Below are 25,963 nucleotides of genomic sequence, written 5' to 3'. Positions count from 1 at the left end.
AACAGGTCTGCAGGACACAACAGAAATCTGAAGCGTTGTATCAACTTGATCGCGTACATAGGCAGAAAAGCTTGTGGGGGTTGGAGAAGTTCAACATGATAGGGAGGGGCATGGAGACTGGAGATGTTGCAGAAAGATTACTATGTTTAATGCTTTAGAACTCTACATAAGTCTGTACTGGTTCCTTCTTTATGTTTTTGAACCGCTGTCGATACGCTTAGACCATAAGACCATAAGACCCAGGAGTGGAAGTAAGGCCATTCGGCCCATCGAGTCCACTCCGAATTCAATCATGGCTGATGGGCATTTCAACTCCACTTGCCCGCATTCTCCCCGTAGCCCTTAATTCCTTGTGACATCAAGAATTTATCAATCTCTGCCTTGAAGACATTTAGCGTCCCGGCCTCCACTGCACTCTGCGGCAATGAATTCCACAGGCCCACCACTCTCTGGCTGAAGAAATATCTCCGCGTTTTTGTTCTGAATTTACCCCCTCTAATTCTAAGGCTGTGCCCACGGGTCCTAGTCTCCTCGACGAACGGAAACAATTTCCTAACGTCCACCTTTTCCAAGCCATGTATTATCTTGTAAGTTTCTATTAGATCTCCCCTTCATCTTCTAAACTCCAATGAATACAATCCCAGGATCCTCAGCCGTTCCTCATATCTTAGACCTACCATTCCAGGGATCATCCGTGTGAATCTCCTCTGGACACGCTCCAGTGCCAGTATGTCCTTCCTGAGGTGTGGGGCCAAAAACTGGACACAGTACTCCAAATGGGGCCTAACCAGAGCTTTATAAAGTAGCACATCGGTGCTTTTATATTCCAACCCTCTTGAGATAAATGACAACATTGCATTCGCTTTCTTAATCACGGACTCAACCTACATGTTTACATTTGGAGAATCCTCGACTAGCACTCCCAGATCCCTTTGTACTTTGGCTTCATGAATTTTCTCACCGTTAAGAAAGTAGTCCATGATTGTATTCTTTTTTCCAAAGTGCAAGACCTCGCATTCGCTCACATTGAATTCCATCAGCCATTTCCTGGACCACTCTCCCAAACTGTCTAGATCCTTCTGCAGCCTCCCCACTTCCTCAGTACTACCTGCCTGTCCACCTAACTTTGTATCATCGGCAAAATTTGCTAGAATGTCCATAGTCCCTTCATCCAGATCATTAATATATAATGTGAACAGCAGCGGCCACAACACTGGCTGTCATTCAGAAAAAAGAACTTGTTGTCCCAACTCTCTGCCTTCTGTCAGCCAGCCAATCCTAAATCCATACCAGTAGCTTACCTCGAACACCATAGGCCCTCACCTTACTCAGCAGCCTCCCGTGTGCCACGTAATCAAAAGCCTTTTGGAAGTCTAGATAGACCACATCCACTGGGTTTCCCTGGTCTAAACTACTTGTCACCTCTTCAAAGAACTTCAACAGGTTTGTCAGGCATGACCTCCCCTTACTAAATCCATGTTGACTTGTTCTATTCAGACCTTGCTCTTCCAAGAATTTAAAAACCTCATTCTTAATGATGGATTCTAGAATTTTACCAACAACCGAGGTTAGGCTAATTGGCCTATAATTTTCCATCTTTTGTCTTGAATCCTTTCTTGAACAAGGGGGTTACAGCAGCGATCTTCCAATCACCTGGGACTTTCCCTGACTCCAGTGACTTTTGAAAGATCTTAACCAGCGCCTCCACTATTTCCTCAGCCACCTCCCTCAGAACTCTCGGATGTCGCCCATCGGGGCCAGGAGATTTATCAATTTTAGACCTTTTAGCTTTTCTAGCACTTTCTCTTTTTTAATGGCACGAATAGTACTTATGGTACTAATCCACAAGCACTTAAAATAGCCTGTTTGACATGCTCATAACCTCCTTACCACTCATGAAACAGCACTGCAAATACCTCACTGGCTCTGCCTAACAGTTTAGACTGAACTAGCTTTACCCACAAGACCTCAGGTCACTCCATCTGTCTCTCCAATTTTTCAAATGAAATACAGAGCTCCTTGAAAGTAGAGTCACAGGTAGATAGGATAGCAAAGGCGGCACTTGGTATGCATTCCTTTATTATTCAGAGTATTGAGCACAGGAGTTAGGAGGTCATGTTGCGGCTGTACAGGACATTGGTTAGGCCAACTTTGGAATACCGTGTGTAATTCTGTTCTCCTTCCTATCGGAAGGATGTTATGAAACTTGAAAGGGTCCAGAAAAGATTTACAAGGATGTTGACAGGGTTGGAGGATCTGAGCTATAGGAAGAGGCTGAACAGGCTGGGGCTGTTTTCCCTGGAGCGTCAGAGGTTGAGGGGTGACCTTATCGAGGTTTACAAAATTATGAGGGGCATGGATAGGATAAATAAGCAAAGTCTTTTCACTGGATTTGGGGAGTCCAGAACTAGAAGGCATAGGTTTAGGGTGAGAGGGGAAAGATATAAAAGAGACCTTAGGGGCAACGTTTTCACACAGAGGGTGGTACATGTTTGGAATGAGCTGCCAGAGGAAGTGGTGGAGACTAGCACAATTGCAACATTTAAAAGGCATCTGGAAGGGTACATGAATAGGAAGTGTTTGGAGGGATATGGGCTGGGTGCTGGTTGGTGCGACTGGACTGGCATGGACGTGTTGAACCGAAGGGTTTGTTTCTATGCTGTACATCTCTATGATTCTCTGACGCTAATTGCCGAAGTTTCAAATCACTGCAGGCAGTCAGACACCGAGATAGAATTGTAAGGTCTTTTGGAGGTTCCACAGTTCGGGAGGATTGCAGGGACTTGATGTTGTACATGGAAGTAGGCTTATAGGGACTGAAGCTGGAAACAGAGATAGAGAGAAGTGCAGGGGATTAGAGAGATATGGAGGCTAGTGGTCTCTGGTGGAAGTTCCAGGTAGAGGGATGGTTTTTGGAACTGTTGGACCTTGAAGAGATAGGTAGATTTAGAGGGGCTGGGGAGATTTACAGAGGCATGGAGAAATGTAGTGACTGGAGCATATGGAGATGGTGAGGGCTGTAGGAGATGGAATAAGTTGGATGGACTGTGGAAAATTGGAAGGGTTCACGCAGACAAGGAGGATTGTAGCAGAGTGAGGAGTCTAAAGAGGTAGGGAGGGTGGAGCATTCTCAGTAATGATTGGTTTGGAGCACTGTCCAGACTGAGGGAGGTTTCAGAATGATGAAGGGGTCGAGCAAAGGATGTGGTCGTAAACATTATAGGAACATATACCTGTCACTTCGGTGCTGTGCCACTGCAGGTCATCAGGAGGACAGTTGTCCTCATTAAAATGTACAGATCCTCAGGGGAATGGACAGGGTGGATGCTGAAAGGATGCCCACTTCCCCTTATGGGAGACAGACAAACAAGCAGACTCTGTTTGACAAAGGTGGAGAAGGGGGAGTTGTCTTTTTCTTCCAATGGCCCAAATCTCCTTCAGGTTTGTTCCCACACAGCTCAAAGGAATGCAGTGCGATAACAAAGAGCAAGGTCATTTGGGACTGCAGGAGGTACAAGACCAAGGCCAGGTTGGAGGGACTGGAGGCAGTGAGACAGAAGGGAGATGTTCAACAGCTGGAAGGGTTTCCAGGGAGTGGACACTGTCAGGACTGGGAAACATGACACGCTCACTCATGAGAGGGAGATGACGATATGGCACAAGGTCAAACAGAGCAGGAGGATCCCAAGCTCCATACCTGTCATTTATTTATGGAGTTGCTCTCACCCAGTCTGTGCACAGCCCCATAAACAGAGTCAAGATTAGAGTGGTGCTGGAAAAGCACAGCAGGTCAGGCAGCATCTGAGGAGCGGGAAAATTGACATTGGGCAAAACGTCGATTTTCCCGCTCCTCAGATGCTGCCTGACCTACTGTGCTTTTCCAGCACCACTTAATCGAGACTATGATCTCCAGCATCTGCAATTCTCACTTTTGCGACATACAACAGCATGAGGTTTCCCAGCTGTTGGTGCGCAGGGCCCAGTGCACTCACCCCTAAACCTGTCAGTGAGGTATTTACACAGTTATACATTCTCCAGAAACACTGTGTCCTAGCCGACATAAATGGTAAATTGACACTCTACCAAGCAAAGATTATCTGCACTCAGATTCCCTGGTGATACAACCCTCTGAGTGATTGTCTGCAGAGAACTACAGCATCCACGAATCCCCATTGCATGGGTCAGGGTCAATAACAAAAGTTTCATTCTTTTAAAAATCACAACTCCTCAATTCCTGCATTTCACATAACTGCCATTTAAAAATATTAAAATAAAGAACATTCTAAATGAAGGCTTTGATTAAGTGAGCTGTGGTCAGTCATGTAGATCTGGAGGTTACCACAATGCACAGACAGTGTTTTCTATCAGAGCAGCACCAGGTCAGTGTCAGGCGAACAAAAAGTGGAACGTAAATATTCAATGGTTCACAACCTTGTGCAAATTCAGGCAAAGTGGACGACGCTAACAATAATGGGTAAGAAAGGCCTTACAGAGAAAGCATTTGGCATCAGATCATGAAGTAGAGTCAGTCTGAATGTAAATTCTGGCTACTACTTGCCAAGGACACAAGCAGCAGAACAGTTTGATGCACCAAACAGCATTTCATGGCTCTTCATTGCAATCAATAGGAATTCATTGGAATTTTTAATAAAGGCATGGTGAACATTTAGTGAAACGTCAATATTCGCAAAGTCTGGGACAATCACACTGACAACAGTGATATTGGAAGAGGAGTTCAGAGAATTATTTTCAGTGTTTCTTAAAATAACACATTGTGCAACTGGCGAGGGACGTAACTGTCTCAGAGCGATTGTTGTGTGATAAAACCTAGTGAATGAGTAATGTCACCTGGAGAGATCCTCTGGGAAATTGTGATAAAGTGCAGATTAAAGAAATATAAAGTTTTAAAGTGAATCACAGAAAGGACAACTAGAAACAAAAATAGCCAATTACATGGGTTTGAGAGGAGAACTGACCAAGGTAAACAGGCTAAACAGGCTGAAATATGTGTCTGGAAATGAACAGTGAAAACATTTGAAGGAACAGTGTAAAACACTCAACAAAAGGACATTCCACTGAAACAGACAAAAACTCAGCAAGAAATCCCCACCAGTCCCTCACTCAGGACAAAATGGATCATATTAGATTATGAGGCTGAGAAGATCACCACAAAGTACTTAAAATCCTTAAATGAGAGAGAGTTTTAGGAGTAAGTTTTAAAGGGATTGCAATGGGTCTGCTAGCAGGAGGAGGGCAATGGCAAGGGGAACCGTTGTCAGGGTTTATTGACATGATAGGAACAGGGAGAGATGAAGGTGCTGGAGGTGGTGAGAGTGTTACAGAGAATGGTCAGGGCCTGAACGGTGTTACAAAGCCAGTAAGAATTGCTACAGCTGGAGGTGTTTGCAGAGGTAGGGAGGGACATGTGTATTTTTATTTATTCATTCATGGGATGTGGGTGTCACTGCCTGAACGAGCATTCTTTGACCCCATGCGAATTACCCAGATTGTTGGGGCCCTGGTGGATATATTTAATACTTTGCTGGCCACAGGTGAAGTGCCGAATGACTGGAGGATCACTAAAGTGGTTCCTTTGTTCAAGAAGGGCAGCAGGGGAAGGCCAGGTAATTACAGAGCAGATAGTCTGACAGCAGGGGGAGGGATATTATTGGACACAATTGCGAGGATGAATCAACACTTGCAAAGGTAAGGATCAACTCGGTTTAGTCATCACGGATTTGGCAGAGGAAGATACTGTCTGAGGAATTCAGTTCAGTTTTTTTGAAATGGTGCTTAAGTATATTGATGAAGGCTGTGCAGATGATGTGGTTTACACGGACTTGAATAAGTCCTTTGACAAGATGCAAAATGGAAGGCTGGTCCAAAAGGACTGGGTTCCAAGGCAAGTTGGCAAATTGTATGCAGAATTGGTGGATAGAATACTTTCACCAGCGGGTGTACCACAGGGATCAGTGCAGGAACCAGAGAACATTAATACCTTCTGCTTTCACATTCAAGTTATCATTAGTCGGTTTGCAGATGACATGAAAGGTGAGGGTGTTGTTCACAGTGAGGATGGTCTCCGTCTGCAGTCCGATGTCGATCGGATGATAATCTAAGCAGAGTTTAGTTCTGATTGAAGTGAGGTAATACTCTGTGGGAGGTACGATAAGAGAAGAACAGACATAATGAACGGTAGGCCCTTGCGGAGTACTGAGGAATACAGGGACCTTAGTGAACAAATCCATAGATCCCTGAAAGTGTCAGCACAGGGAGACAGGGTGAGAAAGGCACCTGAATTGGGAGCGGGAGAGGGACCCACATCCTGGTGGGATGAATTGCGAGAGCTGCTTGAGAGGATATAACCTAGTCTGGCAGGGTGTTGGACCTTAAATAAACATAAGGCCAGAAAAAATATTGAGGCTGGTACACGAGTTAAAGACAGCAATTTCAGCAGACAAGGCAGGCAAGAACATAGCATGGAATGGGGCAAAACTGATGATTAAACTGCATTTATTTCAATGCAAGGGGCCAGACAGCTAAGGAAGATGAACTCAGGGTATGGATTGGAACATGGGACTGGGATATTATAGTTATTACAGAAACACAGCTGAGGGAGGGGCAGGACTGGCAGCTCATTGTTTCAAGGTAGAGATGCTACAGGAAGGGGAGGCAAGAGAGGACGTGTGGTGGTGGGTTTTGATTGCATGAATCATCACAGCAGTACTTAGAGAGGATATTCCTGTGGGATCACCCACTGAAGCTATGTTAGTGGAACAGAGAAATAAGAATGGGTCATCACTCTGATACGATCGGACAGCTGACCCCGAATAATCTGTGGCAGACTGAGGAACAAATATGTTGGGACATCTTAAATATCAACCATAATAATAAGGCTGTTATGGTAGGGTTTTTGAACTTTCCAAACCTAGACTGGGAGTGCCAGTGTTCAGCTTTTGCAAGGGAGGAATTTAGTAATTGTGTTCCAGAAAACTCCCAATCAATATGTAAATGGCCTGAAAAGAGAAAGGGGCAAAACCTGACCTCCCCTTGGGAAACAATGTAGGGAAAGGGACTGAGGTGTTAGTGGGAAAGCATTTTGCCAAAGTGACCACAGTTCTAGTAGTTTGAAAATAGCTTTGGAAAAGGACAGGCCTGGTCCATAGGTTCAAGTTATAAAATGGGGCCTGACCAATCTTGATCGTATTAGCCAGGAACTTTCAAAATGTGATTGGGGAAGGGAATTATTTACAGGGAAAGGGAAGTTTGGCAAGTGAGAATATTTTAAAAGTGAGATAAACTGATCGATCACCACCAGCATGTTCCTGTTTGTGTGCAGCCCAATGCTGACAGCATTAGGAAACACTGGCTGTCTATTGAGGGTCTGGTCAAGGAAAAGGGGGCACATGTCAGGTATAGCCAGCTGGATAAAGGGAATCCCTGAGGATATACAGGGGCTGTAGGAATACACTGAGTAGAAAACAGGAATGGAGAAAGGCTAAATGAAATAGCCTCAGCAGAGAAGGAAAGGGGAATCCAAAAGTGATTGTATCAGTATATTAAGAGTGCATAAGTAACTCGGGGCAAAATAGTGTCCATTAAAGATCAATGAGGCCATCGATGTGTGGAACTGCAGGATATTTGCTAAGATCCCAAACATTTTTTTCATTCCAGAACTTACTGTGAAGAAAGACTGGGGAACTCAGGGAACAAGAGTAATACATTAGACCACAATTGGAGTACTCTGCAAATCCAGTCTCTCTGCTACAGGAAGGATGTTGTGAAACTTAAAAGGGCTCAGAAAAGATTAACAAGATGTTGCCCGGGTTGTTGCTGAATAAGCTGTGGTTACTGTCACTGGAGAATCGGAGACTGAGGGATGACCTTTCAGAAGTTTATATAAACATGAGGGGCATGGATAGGGTAAGCATTCAAGGCCTTTTCCCAGAAGTTGGGGAGTCCAAAACTAGAGGGCATAAGTTTAAGGTTAGAGGTGAATGGTTTACAGAGGGACTGAAGGGACAGCTTCTTCACATACATGGTGATGTGTGTATGGAATGAGCTGAGAGAGAAAGTAATGGAGACTGATACAATTACAACATTTAAAAGGTATCTGGATGGGCATCTGAATAGTAAGGGTGTAGACGTATATGGGCCAAATGCTGCAAAAGGGAATGGATTTATTTAGATCTTCTGGGAAGCCTGGACGAGTTGGGGACCGAAGGGTCTGTTTCTATGCTGTATATCTCTATGACTTGAAAAGAGCGCATGTTATAAAAGAGGTGGTGCTGGAGGTTTTAAAACACAAAGCTATGGCAAGTCCCAGAACCTGATTAAGTGTATCACAGGACACTGTGGGATGTTAGGGAAGAAAGTGTGGAGCCTCAAGCAAAGGTATGTGTACTACTGACAGCAATGTGTGATGGGCTGGCAGGCTGGAGGGTAGCATCATGGACAGTGAAGGAGGTTTTCTGAGATTACAAAGGGATCTTGATGAAGTGAGTGAATGGGCTGAAAAACTAGAGATGGAATTCAATCTGAATAAATACGAGGTAATGCATTTTGTAAAACAAACAAGGGTAGAGCTTATACAATTAATGTTAAGGCTTCGGTTAGTGTTTTAGAGCAGAGGGACCTCTGGGTTCAGCTACATAATTCTTGAAGCTTGCAATCACAGGATGGATAAGACAGTGCTTGGCATGCCTGACTATTGCTCAGTCCACTGAGGATAGGATTTGGGACGTCATGTTGAGATTGCACAGACATTTGTGAGGAGAAAGTGAGGTCTGCAGATGCTGGAGATCAGAGCTGAAAATGTGTTGCTGGAACAGCGCAGCAGGTCAGGTAGCATCCAGGGAACAGGAGAATCAACGTTTTGGGCATAAGCCCTTCTTCAGGAATGAGGAAAGAGACATTTGTGAGGCCTGTTCTGCAATACTCCATCCAGTTCCGGTCACCTAGTTAATAGGGAGGATATTATTAAGCTGCAGGGCGTTCAGAAGAGATTTACCAGGATATTGCTGGGTATGGAAAGCTTCAGTTCTGAAAAATGGCTGGATCGGCTGAGTCTTTTTTCACTGGAGCCTGGAGGTTGAGACATGATGCTATAAAGATTTATGAAAAAAAATGAGATATATAGGTCGATTTCATGGCAGTTGCCTTTTCCCCAGGATGGGGGAGTCTCAAGAGGCGGGGTCACATTTTTAAGGTTAGAGGAGAGAGATGTTCAAAAAAAGATATGGGGCAATTTATTACACAGAGGGTGGTTTGAGTGTGGAATGAACTTCCTGAGAAAGGGGCTGATGTGCGTACAATTACAACATTTAAAAGATATTTGGATAAACAGGTGAATAGGGAAGGGTTAGAGTGATTTGGGCCATCTTTAGACAGCTGGGAAGAGTTTAGTTTTAGATTATGGTGAATATCAACTGAAGGGTCAGTTTTCATGCTGCATGGCTCTATGACAAGAATATGTTTTATTCCATTATTGAAGAAAGGATCAGGGCTGGGTCCACGGATGTGCATCATCTACAGAAACAATTTGGTTCAAAATATAGGAGTGATTGTGCGAATGTTTGTTGATGATCAAATGAATGGTGTCGTGGGCAGTAAATACGGTTATCAAAGAGGATCGTGACCAACTGGGCCAGTGGGCCAAGGAATGAAAGATGGAGTTTAATTCAGCTGTTGGATTTTGTTAAGACAAACCATGGAGGACTAATACAGTTAATGGAAGGGCTCTGGGCAGTATTGTCCAACAGAGAGAGACAGAGAGAGAGAGCAAGAGGTGCAGTTACATTGTCCCTCGGAAGTGGCATACCAGGTGGACAGGGTGGGGAAAGTGGCATTTGGCACATTTGCCAACATTGGCCAGCACTTTGTTACATACATTAGATATATTTGTAACATTGTCCTAAATATTTCCCTTGGGCAGAGGAGGCCACGGGGTGACCTTATAAAGTTTTACAAAACCATGCGGGGCCTAAGAATGGTGAATATCCAAGGGTAGGTGAATCCAAAACTAGAGGGTATAAACAGGAGATGAGAGAGCAAGGATTTAAAGAGGGAGCTGAGGGGGAACATTATACACAGGGGATTGTGCACAGACAGAACGGACTGCCAGGGCGACATGGGAGAAACAAGAACAATTACAGCATGGAAAAGACATTTGGGCAGATACATTGAGAGGGGAAGGTTTGAAGAGATAAGGGCCAAATGCAGGGAAATGAGACTCGTTCAGTTTAGGTAACATGGGCAGCATTGAGGAGTTGGTCCACAGGTTCTGTTTCCGTGCTGTATCACTCTGTATCCAGTTAAAGAGGATTACAGTACCGAAATAAGGCATGTTGTAGACACTGCAGCAAGTTACAGCGATAGGGATGGCAATCTGGATTGCAGGACATCTCAAATATTTAGAGGGACTAATTGGGAATGGAGCAGGTTACAGGGACAACTACTGCTATAGGAGTTAAACATGACTGAAGACACTGGTGCACAAGCCATGCCATAGGTACAGCGTTGCAGAGTAGTGAGTCTTAGTACAGTGTTGGAGGGAGAACGCAGAACAGAAAGATCCCAGGCAGCATTCCCAACCTCTTGTCGGAGGCCTGCTTTAACCTCTGTTGTCCTGATGCTCACTAAGACAGCGCAGACCTGGATTGATAACTCTGAACTCTCGATGCTGTCTCAGTGCAACATAGGTTAAAGTAGATGTGGTGATTGAGTCTGGGGTGTGCCTCTACTGTGCTCCCCTCCAGCACTGTATCTATATCATGTCTTGTTAGCCGATGCTTGGAACCCGCTCATTGCTCTCTGCTCTGTGCACTCTGAGTGATCTTACCTCACTGCAGGATTTATTGAAGGCTTCAGATCTCCCTGCCCTTTGTCTCTCTGGCTGACCAATCATCTTCAATGGGGTGATGGATGAGACATCTGGCAGTTGGGGAGTCTATTAGGTCAGGAACTTCCTGAGTATCTGCAGGAGACAGAGAAATAGACGGAATGGGAAATTAGACTGATACAGTGAGGGTTACACAAGGAGAATGGAAATGAGCCCCACAGATATCTGGGAAATCCCAAACTCCATCCCTGGCCTGTGCTGTTGCGTCTCTCTGGAGTAGAGAATTCTGTTGGCTCAGGATCTGGAGCAGCTGCAAGAGCGAGAGACACTGACAGAGGCAGCAATTAGACCCACACAGTGAGGGATACTACATGGAGAGAGACTGAGTGATATCACTGGAGTGCTGGAAGACTTCAGGATCACACAATAATGTTGGAATCGAACCTGGGACCCTGGTGATGTGGGGCAGGAGTGCTAATCACTGAGCCACCGTGCCGCCCACTTGTCCTTTCGACAACGAGATCCGATCATCCTCACGTGGTCTGCACGACATACCCACAGCAAAGTGTTTGCATCTCAATTGCCCTCTGAAATGGCCAAGCAAGCTACTCAGCTCAAGGGTAGCTAGGGCTGGGCAATAAAGGCTGGTCAGCCAGAGACACCCACATCCCCCACCTGATTTATAAACAAATCCAATAGGATGATCCCACTGGAACCGTGCTGGGACCAGTGTCATGGCCAATCATGTCAGTAGGTTTATGGATAGGGCTTTAAACTGACAGAGAGGATGCAGGAACAGGGTCCAGGTGGAAGGAACTTTCCAAATCCAAAGAGAAAAGGTGAAGCATCGGAACAGTATGGGGATGTGACTGAAGGCAATCAGAAAGGAACAGGATGGGACAGCGATTAACTAAAACTGTACATCAGTGAATAGGTTTGTGACAGGAAATTGTGGGAAAGAGTAAATCATGTTTTTTTTGAATGGACGAAATCTTATCAATAAGGCAGATGGATTTGTGACACTGAGATAAAAGCGGTTTAGACACCAGAGAGATATGGTTACAGGGTGAACAAAAGGTGGACATAAATATTCAATGGATCACAACCTTGCGGAAACTCAGGCAAAATGGGTAACACGAACAATAATGGATAAGAAAGGGATTACAGAGAAAGCATTTGGTCTCAGGTTATGAAGTAGAGTCAGTCTGAATGTAAATTCTAGCTACTACTTGCCGAGGACACAAGCAGCAGAACAGTTTTAGCCACCGAACAGCATTTCATAGAACATAGAAGAATACAGCGCAGTACAGGCCCTTCGGCCCTCGATGTTGCGCCGATCCAAGCCCACCTAACCTACACTAGCCCACTATCCTCCATATGCCTATCCAATGCCCGCTTAAATGCCCATAATGAGGGAGAGTCCACCACTGCTACTGGCAGGGCATTCCATGAACTCAAGACTCGCTGAGTAAAGAACCTATCCCTAACATCTGTCCTATACCTATCCCCCCTCAATTTAAAGCTATGCCCCCTTGTAATAGCTGACTCCATACGTGGAAAAAGATTCTCACTGTCGACCCTATCTAAACCCCTAATCATCTTATACACCTCTATCAAGTCACCCCTAAACCTTCTTTTCTCCAATGAAAACAACCCCAAGTGCCTCAGCCTTTCCTCATACGATCTTTCTACCATACCAGGCAACATCCTGGTAAACCTCCTCTGCACCCGTTCCAGTGCCTCCACATCCATCCTATAGTATGGCGACCAAAACTGCACACAATACTCCAGATGGTAGTGTGGAGAGTCTTATACAACTGCAACATGACCTCAGTACTCCGGAACTCAATTCCTCTACCAATAAAAGCCAGTACGCCATATGCCTTCTTCACCGCACTATTTACCTGGGTGGCAACTTTCAAAGATTTGTGTACATGGACACCAAGATCCCTCTGCGCATCCACACTACCAAGTACCCGACCGTTAGCCCAGTACCCCATCTTTTTATTACTCTTACCAAAGTGAATCACCTCACACTTAGCTACATTGAACTCCATTTGCCACCTTTCTGCCCAGTTCTGCAGCTTATCTATATCCCGCTGTAACCTGCCACATCCTTCCTCACTATCAACAACTCCTCCGACTTTCGTATCATCCACAAACTTGCTCACCCAACCTTCTAACCCCTCCTCTAGGTCATTTATAAAAATGACAAACAGCAATGGTCCCAAAACAGATCATTGCGGAACACCGCTAGTGACGGCACTCCAAGATGAACCTTTGCCATCAACTACTACCCTCTGTCTTCTTCCAGCCAGCCAACTCCTAATCCAAACCTCCAACTCACCCTCAATGCAATACCTCCGTATTTTTTGCAGTAGGAAAATTTCATTGCTCATCACTGCATTACACAGGAACTCATTTGAATTTTTAACAAACACATTGTGATAATTTTGGGAAAAGTCAATATTCTCATAATGTGGGATAGTCACACTGGAAAGAGTGATATTGGAAGAGGAGTTCAGAGAATTAGTTTTCAGTGTTTCTTTGAATAATAAATTGTGCAACTGGCTAGGGACGGAACTATCTCAGAGCGACCGTTGTGTGATGCAACTTAGTGAATGAGTAATGTCACCTGGAGAGATCCTCTGGGAAATTGTGATAAAGTGCAGTTTAAAGAAATATAAAGTTCTAAAGTGAATCACAGAAAGGACAAGCTACAACTAGAAACACAAATAACCAATAACATGAGTTTGAGAGGAGAACTGACCAAGACAAACAGGCTAAACAGACTGAAATATGTGCCTGTCAATGAACAGTGGAAAACATTTGAAGGAGCTGTGTAAAACACTCAACAAAAGGATGTTCCATTGAAACAGACAAATCCTCAGCAAGAAATCTCCATCGGTCCCACACTCAAGTAAAAAGGATCATATTAGATTATCGGGCTTAGAGGATCACCAAAAAGTACTTAAAATCCTGAAGTGAGAGAATGTTTTAGGAGTAAGTTTTAAAGGGATTGCAAAGGGTCTGCTCGTCGGAGAAGGTCAGATGGAAGAGGGAATAATTGTCAAGGTTTTATGTCACAAAAGGAACAGGGAGAGATGAAGGTGCTGGAGGTGGTGAGAGTGTTACAGAGAGTGGTCAGGGCCTGAACGGTGTTACAAAGCCTGTACGGATTGCTGCAGATGGAGGGGTTTGCAGAGGTAGGGAGGGACATGTGTATTTTTATTTATTCATTCATGGGATGTGGGTGTCACTGATTGGACCAACATTCTTTGCCCCACTAATTACCCAGAGTACAGCACAGTGTCAGCCATATTGCTGTTGGTCTGGTGTCAAGTGCAGGCCAGACCAGGTTAGAATGTCAGATGTTCTTCGCTAAAGGACATAAGTGAACCAGATGAGTAATTCTTACTGATCAACAATGCTTTTATGGTGGCCTCACCAATGTCCTGTACAGCCACAACATGACATCCCAACTTCTACTCTCAATGCTCTGCCCAATGAAGGTAACCATCCCAAATACCTGCTTCACCAGCCTGTCTACCTGTGACACTACTTACAAGAACTGTGTACCTGCATCCCTGGGTCACTGACTGACAACACTACCCAGGACCCAAACATTAACTGTTCAGGTCCCACCCTGGATTGTTTCACCAAAATGGCACACCTCACATTTATCTAATTAAACTCCATCTGCTATTCTTCAGCCCACTATCCCAGTGTACTGTTCATCCTGTTGTATCACAGATAACTTTCTTCACTGTCCACTTTACCAACAATTACAGTGTCACTCAAAAACCTTACTTACCACAAAACCAATATTCCAATCCAAACCATTTATCCAAATGACAACCAACAGGGGACCCACTTCATTGCTGGGCACATGTCTCCAGTCAGAAAGGCAAATGACTCCCATCACCCACTGTCTCCGACCATCAAGCCCAATTTTGTATCCAGTTGACTAGCTCCTCCTGAATGCCATATCCTTTTACATGGATCTGAGCTTATTACCCAGTTTACCATACAGAACGTAGAACACATAACAGTACAGCACAAGACCCTTCGGCCATGATGCCATGGCCATCTTTTACCCGACTGTAAGATCAAACTAACTTAGATACCCTTCATTTTGCTATCATCCATGTGCCTATCCACGAGTCTGTTAAAATGTCCCATTACACGCACCTACCACTCTCTGTGTAAAGAACCTACATCTGAAATCTCCCCTTACCCATCCTCCAATCACCTTATAATTATGCCCCCCTTGTACCATGTATGCCATGGGATAAAGAGGCCTCTCACTGTTCACTCTATCTTTGCCTCACACCATCTTGTTCACCTCTACCTAGTCACAGCACACTCTTCTTCACTCCAATGAGAAAAGCCTTAGCTCCCTCAACCTTTCTTCATAAGACATGCTCTCCAGTCCAGGTAGCATCCGAGTAAACCTCCTCTTTACCCTCTCTAAAGCTTCCACATACTTCCTGTAATGAAGGGATCAAAACTGAACACAGTATTCTAATCAGGGTCTAAACAGGGCTGTATAGAACTGCAGCATGACCTCATGGCTTTAAAACTCAATCCCCCAGCTAATGAAAGCCAATACAACATATTCTTTCTTAACAACACTATCAGCTTGGTGGTAAATTTGACGGATCTTTGGTCATGAAATCCAAGATCCATCTGTTCCTCCACACTATTCAGTATTCTGCCTTTACCCCTGTATTCTGCATTCAAGTCTCACCTTCCAAAATGCAGTCTGAAACCACACTTTTCCAGATTTGACTTCATCTGCCACTTCTCAGCCCAGCTCTACACCCTGTCAATGTCCCATTGCAACCTCCAGCAGACATCCACACTATTCACCAATCCACCAACCTTCGTGTCATTGGCAAACTTACGTACCCACTCTTCCACTCACACATCCAAGTCATCCAGAAATCACAAAGAGCAGAGATTTTTTGACCTCTCCCTGCAGAAAACCACTGGTCACTGAGCTCCAGGCTGAATGATTTCCATCTGTCATCACCCTCTGTCTTCTATGGTCCTGGAATTCTGTATCCAGACAGACAGGTTTCCCTCTATCCCATGTTCTGTACTTTCTCAATGAGCCATAAATGTGTTTTGTCACATTCTCAAAGGATTCAATAAGATTTTCGAGGCATGACCTGTCCCTTACAAAGCCATGACAACTTCCGCTAATCAAACTATGGTTTTCCAAGGAATCATAAATCCTTGATCTCAGAGTCCTCTCCAATAATCTGCACATCACAGACAGAAGACTGACAGGTCTGTGATTCCCAGGATTATCTCAATTCCCTTTCTTGAACAACGCATGGCTGATTCACCTAACCTGCACATCTTTGGGCTGTGGGTCTAAACCGGCGCACCTGTCAGAAACCCACGCAGACTTGGAAAGAATATGCAAACTCCACGCAGACAGTCGCCTAGGGCTGGAATTGAAATTGCGACCCTCGTTCTGTGAGGCAGCAGTGCTAACCACTGAGCCACCGTGCTGCTCCATGTAACTGGCTCACTGGGCTGTGATTTCCTGGCTGCTCCCTGCAGACCTCAAGTGATGGAACAGCATTAGCCACCCTCCAGTCTTCCAGTAACTCATTGTGTCTGTTAAGAACATAAATATCTCTGTAAGGGATACTGCAATCTCTTCCCCAGATTCCCACAAAATTCTCGGATTGACCTAATAAGCGACTGGGGATTGATCTACCTTTATTTGTTTTAAGATTCCAGCACTTTTTCTTCTCTGTTGAGGATTCTTTCCAAGACATCGCTATTTATTTCCCCAACTTCTTGAGCTTCCATGTCTTTCTCCACAGTAAATTCTGACAACACTATTTTGTCTAATATCTCACCCACCTCCTGACAGTTAAGGTGCCCTATTCTCTACCAAGTTACTCTTTAGCCCTTATTGAAACTTGAGTAAAGGAATCTGAAAATTCAAATAAACCGTATCCTCGGTACAACCACTCCTACACCCGTATCTATAATGACATTTATATTCTCACCAATAAAAATAAAATCCAACAGGCTCAAAAACACATTCGCTTTTTATTAAAAGTGTTTCTAAGGGTCCAGTTATTGTTCATTGACATATCCTTTCAAACATATTTCAGATCCTGACCTACTATCAGGTTAACACTGTTTGGTTTCAGACTGGCAGCAGAAAGGGAGTTCGTATTTTTCCATCTGAACAAGGTAGCTTACAGGTTCAACAGGCAATAGATGTTTTGGAAATAAGTAGGGTCATGGGGACTGAAGGACATTATGGAGATAGGGAGTGATGTGGGGACTGTATGAGATTATGGACACAGAGAGTGCAGTGGTAACTGAAGAACATTATGGAGATAGGGAGTGCTGTGGGGCCTGAAAGAGGCCAAAGAGAGCTGCAGGGCTGTTGGGCCTAAAGAAGGTTGCACAGATCAGGAGGATCGTGGGGATTGAAGGAGGTTACATTGAATGGGAGGGTCGTCGGGTCTGAATGAGATTATGGAGATAGGGAGGGTCATAGGGCCTTTTAGAGGATATGGAGTTAGGGAGGTTTGTGGGGAATGATTCAGGTTACATGGATAGGAAGAGTCGTGGGGACTGAAGGAGTTTATGGAGATAGGGAGGGCTGTGGGGACATGAAGGAGGTTATATAAATAGTAAGCTTATAGAGAAGCACAGGAAAGAAGAGCAGGTATCGGCCATTTGACCACAGAGTCGGTCCCACCATTCAATATGATCACGACTGATCATCTAACCCAGTACAGTATTCCTGCTTTCACACCTTACCCTGATATTATAGTGACTACTGGCATTTAGTGATACACCACTGGGACGGGGTGGGGTGGGGGTGGTATCTTACAGAGATAGGGAGGGTTGTGGAAGCTGGAACAGGTGACAGGTGCAGGGAAGGTTTTAGGAATGGAAGGACTTTACACGGATTTGGAGGAATGCAGGGATGGGATGTGATAAAAATCACAGGGAGGATTTTGGGAGCTCGATCTGAGACGGGTACAGCTGAGAACAGAAGTGAGTCAAACAGTCAGGGCAAGCCGGGAAAAGGTAGGGCTAATAAATTATACTGCATTTATTTCAATGCAAGGGGCCTAACAGGGAAGGCAGATGAACTCAGGGCATGGTTAGGAACATGGGACTTGGATCTCATAGCAATTACAGAAACATGGCTCAGGGATGGGCAGGACTGGCAGCTTAATGGTCCAGGAGACAAATGCTACAGGAAGGATAGCAAGGGAGGCAAGAGAGGAGGGAGAGTGACATTTTTGATAAGGGATAGCATTACAGCGGTGCTGAGGGAGGATATTCCCAGAAATACATCCAGGGAAGTTATTTGGGTGGAACTGAGAAATAAGAAAGGGATGATCACCTTATTAGGATTATATTACAGACCCCCCCCAATAGTCAAAGGGAAATTGCCAAACAAACTTGTAAGGAGATCTCAGCTATCTGTAAGAATAATAGGGTAGTCATAGTAGGGGATTTTAACTTTCCAAACATCGACGAGGACTGCCATAGTGTTCAAGATGGAGAGGAATTTCTTAAGTGTGTACAAGACAATTTTCTGATTCAGTATGTGGATGTACCTACTAGAGAAGGTGCAAAACTTGACCTACTCTTGGGAAATAAGGCAGGGCAGGTGAGTGAGGTCTCAGTGGGGGAGCACTTTGGGGCCAGCGACCATAATTCGATTTGTTTTAAAATAGTGATGGAAAAGGATAGACCAGATCTAAAAGTTGATGTTCTAAATTGGAGAAAGACCAATTTTGACGGTATTAGGCAAGAACTTTTGAAAGCTGATTGGAGCCAGCTGTTCGTAGCTAAAGGGACGGCTGGAAAATGGGAAGCCTTCAGAAATGAGATAATAAGCGTCCAGAGAAAGTATGTTCCTGTCAGGGTGAAAGGGAAGGCTGGTAAGTATTGGGAATTCTGGATGACTAAAGAAATTGAGTGTTTGGTTCAGAAAAAGAAGGAAGTATATGTCAGGTATAGACAGGATAGATCGAGTGAATCCTTAGAAGAGTATAAAGGATGTAGGAGTATACTTAAGAGGGAAATCAGGAGGGCAAAACGTGGACATGAGATAGGTCTGACAAATAGAATTAAGGAGAATGCAAAGGGTTTTTACAAATACATTAAGGAAAAAAGGGTAACTGGGGAGAGAATAGGGCCCCACAAAGATCAGCAAGGCGGCCTTTGTGTGGAGCTGCAGAAAATGGGGGAGATACTAAATGAATATTTTGCATCAATATTTACTGTGGAAAAGCATATGGAAGATATAGACTGTAGGGAAATAGATGGTGACATCTTGCAAAATGTCCAGATTACAGAGGAGGAAGTGCTGGATGTCTTGAAACGGTTAAAGGTAGATAAATCCCCAGGAACTGATCAGGTGTACCAGAGAAGTCTGTGGGAAGCTAGAGAAGTGATTGCTGGGCCTCTTGCTGAGCTATTTGTATCATCAATAGTCGCAGGTGAGGTGCCACAAGACTGGAGGTTGGCAAAAGTGGTGCAACTGTTTAAGAAGGACGGTAAAGACAAGCCAGGGAACTATAGACCAGTGAGCCTGAACTCAGTGGTGGGCAAGTTGTTGGAGGGAATCCTGAGGGACAAGATGCACATGTATTTGGAAAGGCAAGGATTGATTAGAAATAGTGGACATGGCTTTGTGCATAGGAAATCATGTCGCATAAACGTGATTGAGTTTTTTGAAGTAACAAAGAAGATTGAGGAGGGCAGAGTGATAGATGTGATCCATATGGACTTCAGTAAGGCATTCGACAAGGTTCCCCATGGGAGACTGATTAGCAAGGTTAGATCTCATGGAATACAGGGAGAAGTAGCCATATGGATATAGAACTGGCTCAAATGTAGAAGACAGAGGGTGGTGGTGGAGGGTTGTTTTTCAGACTAGAGGCCTGTGACGAGTGCAGTGCTGGGCCCTCTACTTTTTGTCATTTACATAAATGATTTGGATGCGAGCATAAGAGGTATATAGTTAATAAGTTTACAGATGACACCAAAATTGGAGGTGTAGTGGAGAGCGAAGAAGGTTACAACAGGATCTGGACCAGATGGGCCAATGGGAAAGCAAATCTTAGCAGGACTTATACACGTAATGGTAAGGTCCTAGGGAGTGTTGCTGACCAAAGAGACCTCGGAGTGCAAGTTCCTAGCTCCTTGAAAGTAGAGTCGCAGGTAGATAGGATAGAGAAGGCGGCATTTGGTATGCTTTCCTTTATTGGTCAGAGTATTCAGTACAGGAGACGGGAGGTCGTGTCGCGGCTGCACAGGACATTGGTTTGGCCACTGTTGGAATATTTTGTTGCAATTCCAGTCTCCTTCCTATTGAAAGAAATGTTGTGAAACTTGAAAGGGTTCAGAAAAGATTTACAAGGAGGTTGCCAGGATTGGAGGATTTGAGCTACAAGGAGAGGCTGAACAGGCTGGGGCGGTTTTCCCTGGAGCGTCGGAGGCTGAGGGGTGACCTTACAGAGGTTTACAAAATTATGAGAGGCATGGATAGGATAGGATAAATAGACAAAGTATTTTCCCTGGGGTCAGGGAGTCCAGAACTCGAGGGCATAGGTTTAGGGTGAGAGGGGAAAGATATAAAAGAGACCTAAGGGGCAACTTTTTCACGCAGAGGGTGGTACGAGTATGGAACGAGCTGCCAGAGGATGTGCTGGAGGATGGTACAGTTGCAACATTTAAGAGGCATTTGGATGGGTATATGAATGGGAAGGGTTTGGAGGGATATGGGCTGGGTGCTGGCAGGTGGGACTAGATTGGGTTGGGATATCTGGTTGGCATGAACGGGTTGGACCGAAGGGTTTGTTTCTGTGCTGTACATCTCTATGACTCAATCACTCATAGACGTTATAGAAATATACTGTGTGGTCGCGTCTGGAGGAGATTAAAGGTATAAAGGTTTGCAGTTACCGAAGGAAATGACATCATTCGGGACCAGCAGAGTTTACAGAGACTGAGTGCGTTTTAGAGACAGGAAGAGTTCATAGTCATCATTAGAAATGCAGGAACTAATTTATGAGAGAAGCAGAGTCACTCTGCTTTGTGCCCAGAGACAAGGAGGAGTCTAACAGTTGGAGGAAGGTTACTAAGGTACAGAGCTTTGTGTTGTCGTGACAGGAAGGTTACAGAGATCATGAAGGTAGTAGGAGTTCAACAAAGTCACAAAGACAGGGAGGTTTTTCAGGTCTGGAAAGGACTACACCGACACGGATAGCTGAAGGACCTGAGGAGTTGTTTTTCTTCAGTTAAGGAGAGATGTGACAGAACCCAGGATTAAAGGCAAAGGCAGAAACTTGGAGAGTTTTACTGATATGAGGAGCTTACAGGGATAAGCAGGATTGTAGGGGCTGATAGAGATTGGGGAAGTGGTATTTATGAAACAGACAATGGAGTAACTGACAGACGTAGGGAGGGTTTTGTGGAACAGATGAATTTACAGACAAGATGGTGATTATGAAGCCTGAGATTTTTCTCATGCTCCTTGCCCAGCATTGTTCCTACATCATGCCCTCAGGGTCTGAATTAATGTCCACTAACTCCTCCCTGTGCTGTTTACTGTGAGTGATCTTACCGGCTGCAGGATTTACTGAAGGCTCCAGATCTCACTCTCCATCTCTCTCTGGCTGACCAACTGTCTTCAATGTGGTGATGGACGAGACAGGAATTGGGAATTCTGCTGAGTCAGGGACATCAGGAATACCTACAGGAGACGGAGAAGAAGACAGAATGGGAAATTAGACTAATGCAATGAAGGTTACACATGGAGAATGGCACTGAGTCCCACAGAGATCTGGAAATTCCCAGTCTCCATCCATGGCCTGTGCAGTTACTTCCCTCTGGAGTGGAGAATTCTGTTGGCTCAGTATCTGGAATAGCTGGAAGAGCGAGAGACACTGACAGAGGCAGCAATTAGACCCACACAGTGAGGGATATCACATGGAGAGAGACAGTGATATCAGCAGAGTGCAGGAATGTATCAGGATCACACAATGGTATCATCAGAAGTGGTTCTGACCAGTGAGCACTGCTACCAGTACTCAGGGAGGACTGAGCTATTTTATTGGGATAGGCTCCTCTGGTACCAGGATTATGCAGTGTGTTATAAATGGACACAGATGAGGAGGGGGACAGGTCTCAGGTGAATGGAAATTCCCAAGTCCAAAGAGAAAGTTTGAAATATTGGAACACCATGGAGATGTGAATGAAAACCAAAAGAAAGAAACAGTAAGGGACTGAGTTCAATTAAAATACGACATTGTCAAACAGATTTGTGACAGGAAATTATTGGTTAAAGAAAAGTAAATGCTATTTCTGCCCCTCACAATTCCTCATACACCACAAGTGACATCACTTCCGCCCCTCACATCATCGCTGATGTCACACACTCAGTGACTTCCAGCCCCCCCCCCCACTGCCGTGTTTGCCACCACTTCCGCCCCCACCAATGCCACTCACCTGCATTCTGCTGACACCCCCCCCCAGGTCCCCCCGTCACCATCCCCGCCCCCAGAACCCTGAGGGGAACACCACCCCTGCTCATGACCCCATCCCCATTCCCCCTAACACCACACCCACTCCAGTTACAGGCTCCATCGCCTCCCCCAGCTCCACAACTACGCCTGGTCCCAGCTCCCAGTTCTGCCGAGTTTTCACCATTCCCTCTGACCTCCCCCTCACTGAGGACGAATGATCAGTCATCAGCAAAGGCCTCACCTTTATCCCCCTCCGTCCACACATCAATGAATTTAATACACGCCGTGACATCGAACACTTCTTCCACCATCTCCGCATCAGAGCTTACTTTTACAAAGAAGACTCCCGCCTATTTTCTGAGGAACCCTTTGCCGGCCTCCAATAAACTCCACCCACCTGGACACCCCGCGCTGGCCTATTACCTGCCTTCGATTTCTTCATTTCCAACTTCCACCGAGACATTAACCGCCTCAACCTATCTACCCCATCCCCCACTCCAACCTCTCACCCTTCACAACGTGCAGCCCTCCACTTCCTCTGCTCCAATACCAACCTCACCATCAAACCAGCAGATAAAGGGGGTGCTGTGGTAGTCTGGTGCACTGACCTCTACACCGCTGAAGCCATGATGCCAACTCAAAGACACCTCCTCCTACCACCCCCTCTACCATGATCCACCTCCCATCAACAAACTGTCATCTCCCAGAGCACACATAACCTCATCACCTCAGGAGGAGATCTCCCACCCACAGCTTCCAACCTCAGACCAGGAACCCAGCACTGCCCGGTTCTACCTCCTTCCCAAGATCCACAAGCCTGACCACCCTGGCTGACCCATTGTCACAGCATGCTCTTACCCCACCGAACTCATGTCTGCCTACCTCGACATTGTCCTATCCCCCAGTCCAGAAACTACCCACATTTGTTCGAGACACCACTCACACCCTCCACTCCTCCAAGACTTCCGTTTCCCTGGCCCCCAACGCCTCATCTTCACAATGGATGTCCAATCCCTCTACACATCCATCCACGATGACCAGGACCTCCAAGCCCTCCGTTTCTTCATCTCCCGACGTCCACAACAGTACCCTTCCACCGATACTCTCATTTGTTTATCTTGTCCTCATCCTTATCAATTTTTCCTTCAAATCCTCCCACTCCCTGCAGATCAAAGGGGTAGTCATGGGCACCCGTACGGGCCCAAGCTATGCCTGTCTCTTTGTTGGCTACAGTGAACAGTCCATCTTCCGTAGTTACAATGGCACCACTCCCCACGTCTCCCTCCGCTACATTGATGACTGCATTGGCACCACCTTGTGTTCCCTCGAGGAGTTTGAGCAATTCATCAACTTCACCAACGCATTCCACCCTGACCTTAAATTTACCTGGACCATCTCTGATACCTCCCTCCACTTCCTGGCCTTCTCCATCCCCATTAATGACAACCGACATTTTTTTACAAACCTACCGACTCCCACACCTACCTAGATTATATATCTTCCCACCCTACCGCCTGCAAAATTCCCAACCCCTATTCCCAATTCCTCCGCCTCCACCGTACCTGCTCCCAGGTGGGCCAGTTCCACCACAGAACACAACAGTAAGCCTCCTTCTTTAGAGATCGGAATTTCCCTTCCCACGTGGTCAAAGATGCCCTCCAACACATCTCGTCCACATCCCGCACCTCCGCCCTCAGACCCAACCCCTCCAACCGTAACAAGGACAGAACGCCCCTTGTGCTCACCTTCCACCCTACCAACCTTCGCATAAACCAAATCATTTGCCGACATTTCCGCCACCTCCAAACGGATCCCACCACCAGGGATATATTTCGGTCCCCACACCTCTCCACTTTCCGCAAAGACCATTCCCTCCGTGACTACCTGGTTAGTTCCACACCCCCCAAAAACCCACCCTCCCTTCCTGGCACCTTCTCCTGCCACTGCAGGAATTGCAAAACCTGCGCCCACACCTCTCCCCTCACCACCATTCAAGGCCCCAAAGGAGCCTTCCACATCCAAAGTTTTACCTGCACATCCACCAATATCATTTATTGTATCTGTTGCTTCCGATGCGGTCTCCTCTACATTGGGGAGACTGGACCTTCTAGCAGAGCACTTTAGGGAACATCTCTGGTACACCCATACCAATCAACCCCACTGCACTGTGCCCCAACATTTCAACTCCCCCTCCCACTCTGCCGAGGATATGGAGGTCCTGGGCTTCCTCCACCGCCACTTCCTCACCACCCGATGGCTGGAGGAAGAACGCCTCACCTTCTGCCTCGGAACAGTTCAACCCCAGGGCATCAATGTGGACTTCACCAGTTTCCTCATTTCCCCTTCCCCCATCTCACCCCACCTCCAGGCTTCCAGCTCAGCACCGCCCTCATGACCTGTCCTAATGGCCTATCTCACTTCCCACCTATCCACTCCACCCTCGTCTCTGACCTACCACCCCCATTCACCCATTGTATACTTTGCTACCTTCCCCATCCTCCACTCTGACCTCTCACCTTCTTCCCCACCCCATTCACCTATTGTACTCTATGCTACTTTCTCCCCATCCCCACCCACCACCCCCTCTCACTTATCTCCCCACTCTGCAGGATCCAGGCCTCTGTTCCTGATGAAGGGCTTTTGCCCGAAACATCGATTTTCCTGCTCCTCGGATGCTGCCTGACCTGCTGTGCTTTTCCAACACCACTCTAATCTAGACTCTGGTTTCCAGCATCTGCAGTTCTTTTTTTTTAACCTTATTGGAGGAGGAGACGATGGAGATAAGGCATGTTGTAGACAGTGAAACAAGTTACAGGGATAGGGATGGTAGTCTGGAATGCAGTGCATTTCAAATATGTGTAGGGACTATCGGGAAGGGAGGAGGTTACAGCGATAGGATCGGTTATAGGAATTAAAAATTATTGAAGACACTGGACCACAAGACATGCCATAGATACACTGTTGCAGAGTAGTGAGTTTTAATGTAACAGAACTTACATGGGGGTGGTGATTGAGCCTGGGGCCTGTGTGTGTACTGTGCTCCCCCTCCAGCACTGTATCTATGTCATGTTGTGTTCACAGATGTTTGGAGCCCTCTCATTGTTCTTTGCTCTGTGCACTGTGGGTGACCTTACCTCACTACAGGATTTATTGAAAGCTCCAGATCTCCTTTCCCTTTGTCTCTCTCTGGCAGACCAACTGTGTTCAATGTGGCGATGGACGATCCACCCAGCAGCTGGGAAGGCTATTGAGTCAGGACTTTCCTGAGTACCTACAGGAGACAGAGAAATAGACAGAATGGGAAATTAAACAGATGCAGTGAGGGTTACACATGGAGAATGGCACTGAGTTCCAGAGATCTGGAAAATGGAGCGATATTAAGTAATAGTCCCAGATTGCTGGAAGGTGTCAGGATCACACAATTGTGTCGGAAGAATGGGTTTAGCTTCATGATGCCCTGGTATCAGTGCTCAGGGATGATCACCCAGTGAGCAGGCGAAGTGATGGCCTCGTGGTATTATTGCGAGAGAATATATCCAAAACCTCAGCTAATGTTCAGGGGAGGCAGGATTGAATCCTGCCATCTGAAAAG

At 45.7% G+C, this 25,963-nt stretch overlaps 1 long non-coding RNA gene across 1 annotated transcript; it reads right to left on the bottom strand.

Moving 5' to 3' along the window:
- Nucleotides 1-10,861: 10,861 nt before the first annotated feature.
- LOC148141989 (uncharacterized) lies at nucleotides 10,862-25,628 on the bottom strand. Its single transcript, XR_015752302.1, has 3 exons — nucleotides 25,506-25,628; nucleotides 21,471-21,599; nucleotides 10,862-10,975 (listed from the first exon to the last, which is right to left on the bottom strand). It is a non-coding gene; the product is annotated as an uncharacterized LOC148141989 (long non-coding RNA).
- Between the last annotated feature and the right edge of the window lie 335 nt (nucleotides 25,629-25,963).

The sequence above is a fragment of the Chiloscyllium plagiosum genome, unplaced genomic scaffold, assembly GCF_037043375.1.
Source record: "Chiloscyllium plagiosum isolate Xiang-an unplaced genomic scaffold, Cpla_swu_hap1 HiC_scaffold_31, whole genome shotgun sequence".
Taxonomy (NCBI): domain Eukaryota; kingdom Metazoa; phylum Chordata; class Chondrichthyes; order Orectolobiformes; family Hemiscylliidae; genus Chiloscyllium; species Chiloscyllium plagiosum.
This window is presented reverse-complemented; position numbering and strand designations above follow the sequence as displayed.